At 35.3% G+C, this 3,319-nt stretch overlaps 1 pseudogene; it reads left to right on the top strand.

Annotated features, from left to right (window-relative positions):
* Positions 1 to 2,156: 2,156 nt before the first annotated feature.
* Positions 2,157 to 2,942, top strand: LOC136032480 (cytochrome c oxidase subunit 3-like; annotated as a pseudogene).
* The last annotated feature ends 377 nt before the right edge of the window (positions 2,943 to 3,319 follow it).

Below are 3,319 nucleotides of genomic sequence, written 5' to 3'. Positions count from 1 at the left end.
TTTAATAGTAAAAGCTCATATTACTCTCAAAAGATTAGAGATGTTTACAAGTTTAAGTTTGCTGTGTGTGAATGTAAAGAAAAATTCTTACTGACATTCTGTAGAGTGGGTGATTCTGTTGATATAAGTAGTAAAGTTCTATTAGGTGAAAAGCCTATTTTACAAGTTAAATCACTGCGGTACCTCGGCTTCCATATTGATTCAAATCTATCGTGGAAGCATCATAGCGACATTATCTCCACCAAAGTTGCACGTGGAGTTGGCATCCTCAAAAGATTGAAGCATATTCTGCCGGAATATACTCTTTGCACGATGTATTTTGCTATAATCTACCCATATATCATACGGATGTTTAGTTTGGAGAAGCAATTTTATGTGAATTACAAGCTAAATGGCTTTCTCATAGTTTTGATCGGACGATTTTGCTAAAAAAAAGGGCGGAAAGGAGGCCTAGTTACCTCCAAATGTTTGGTTACTTAAAAATACAACTAGATTTTTCTATTATATTTTTACAAACGTTTTTGTTAGTTATAAACATACGTACCTTGCGAATTAGCTTATGTAACGAACTTATATATGTGTGTATTTTTATTACGTATATGAGGGAGTTTGCCCCCTCGTCAATACCTCGTTCTTTACACTAAAGCTTGAATTTTGTCCCAAATCTTTCAGAATGACCCTTGAATCACAAAGGCCGTAGAATAACTAATTGAAGTTACTAAAAATACTTTAGCGTAAAGAGCAAGGTATTGTGGAAGAGACAAACCCCCTTATTTAAGTAATATGTTATGCTCGTTTTAAGTTTTAATGTTGATCATTACTTCCATTTGAAAAAAAAATATTTTCTCATTGTCTTTTTATAAATTGTCTTTTTTATATTTTTTAGAAAATCCTGCGACCCCTTCATGGAAATTCTCTTCCCTCGTGAAAAATTCCTCCATGGAAAGATCCTCCCACGTAACCTGCCCACCCGACCCACCCTAACCCAAACACAAAAAAGTCCCCCTGAAAACGTCTGTACACTTCATAATTAACAACTACTATGTGTAAACAATGGTCTAAGTTTATAAGTCGCCGCCCCTCCCCCGGGAACTGAGGTGGATTTAGTCATCCCCAAAGACATATTTATTAGATTTTTGACTGAGTTAAACAGAATGGTTATCTCAAAATTTTGATCCGGTGACCTTGGAGAAAACTGTGCGTTGGAGGGGGCTTCGGTGCCCTCCAGTTTTTCGGTCACTTAAAAAGGACACTAGAACTTTTAATTTACGTTAGAATGAACCCTCTTGCGACATTCTAGGACAACTAGGTCGATACAATCACCCCTGAGGAAAAAAACAACAAAGAAAAAACAAAAAATACGCACCCGTTATCTGTCTTCTGGCAAAAATACAAAATTCCACCTTTTTTATGATAGGGGCTTGAAACTTCTACAGTAGGGTTCTCGGATACGCTGAATCTGATGGTGTGATTTTGTTAAGATTATGTGACTTTTAGAGGGTATTTCCGCCTATTTTCTAAAATAAGGAACATTTTCTCAGGCTCGTAACTTTTGACGGGTAAGACTAAACTTGATGAAACTTATATATTTAAAATCAGCATTAAAATGCAATTCTTTTGATGTAACTATTTGTATCAAAACTTCGTTTTTTAGAGTTTTGGTTACTATTGAGCCCCTTCGCTCCTTACTACAGTTCGTTACCCCGAACTGTTTGAAAATGTAACTTGTACATGAATAAAAGTAATATAATCTACAATAACGTTGGAATAGAACTTACCAATGTCTCAGGTTTTCCCATCCTTTATTTGTTCGTATTTTTTTTCTGCCCATTGTGAAAATTCAAATGCTAAACTGTTATCTGACTTGTAACCAACCAAATTTCAATGGTCAGCTGTTACCAATTAGACATGTGAAAAAAATTTAAATTCCCTTTAAATCCGATCGTAATAAACAACAGTATTTAAATATTCTGGTACAACCCTCAAGAGAGCAATTAAGCCAATGAGAAAGGAGAAAATCTCGTTGCGTATTTCAATGCTATAGGAAATAGAATTTGCTTCAAACCTCGGAGATCCACCTTAATATTGGAATTCTCTATAGCTATTATTCAATCTTATGTTTTTATGACTCTAATGACTCTCTACGCAAGAGAATAATGAATCAATTAAATCACCCATATCATTTGGTTAATATTAGACCTTGACCCTTAGCTACCGGAATAGGAGCTTTTGCAATGACTTCTGGACTTGTCAAATGGTTTCATTCGTTTGATAGAATGCTATTTTTTACAGGATTAATCACAATCATATTTGTTTCGTATCAATGATGACGAGACGTATCACGAGAAGCTACTTTTCAAGGAATACATTCAACGAAGGTCGGATTTGGATTGCGATGGGGAATAATCCTATTTATTATCTCTGAAGTTTTCTTTTTTGTCTCTTTCTTTTGGGCATTTTTTCACAGAAGTTTGTCGCCTAATGTTGAAGTTGGGGCCTTATGACCCCCGATCGGAGTGGAAAGCTTTAATCCATTTCAAGTACCCCTGCTTAATACAAGTATCCTGCTGGCTTCAGGAGTTACGGTAACTTGAGCCCACCATGCCTTAATAGAAAATAATTTTGATCAATGCCTTCAGGGACTTCTAATTACTGTATTGCTGGGGTTATATTTTTCATTTCTTCAAGGGTTGGAATATATAGAAGCCTCATTTACTATTGCGGATAGAATCTATGGGTCTACATTCTTTTTGGCGACAGGTTTTCATGGTTTACATGTGCTTATTGGTACTATTTTTCTTATAATTTGTAGTTTACGTCATGTTAAGTGCTACTTTTCTCCCCAACATCATTTCGGGTTTGAAGCTGCAGCTTGATATTGACACTTTGTTGACGTTGTCTGATTGTTTCTCTATCTTTCTATCTACTGATGAGGTGAATAGAATCTTTCTAGTATAAATATTATACTTGACTTCCAATCAAGAGATCCTGTTAGGGAGAGATAATTATTTTAATTTGATTAAGAATTTTTATGCTTGTTTTTATTATGTTAACCCTCGGAGTGTTTGTGAATAAGAAAGTCTCTCTGGATCGCGAAAAGAGTTCACCATTTGAATGCGGGTTTGATCCTTTGAATTCTTCTCGCACCCCCTTTTCTATTCGGTTCTTTGTTATTACTCTAATTTTTCTTATTTTTGATGTAGAGATTACTTTACTCCTACCTATAGTACATTTGAACATATCTTACCCGACAACCTACCTGATTATCTTCTTTTCTTTCATCCTTGTTGCAGGGGTATTTTATGAGTGAAGGGAAGGT

The sequence above is a fragment of the Artemia franciscana genome, chromosome 10 (assembly GCF_032884065.1).
Source record: "Artemia franciscana chromosome 10, ASM3288406v1, whole genome shotgun sequence".
Classification (NCBI taxonomy): domain Eukaryota; kingdom Metazoa; phylum Arthropoda; class Branchiopoda; order Anostraca; family Artemiidae; genus Artemia; species Artemia franciscana.
This window is presented reverse-complemented; position numbering and strand designations above follow the sequence as displayed.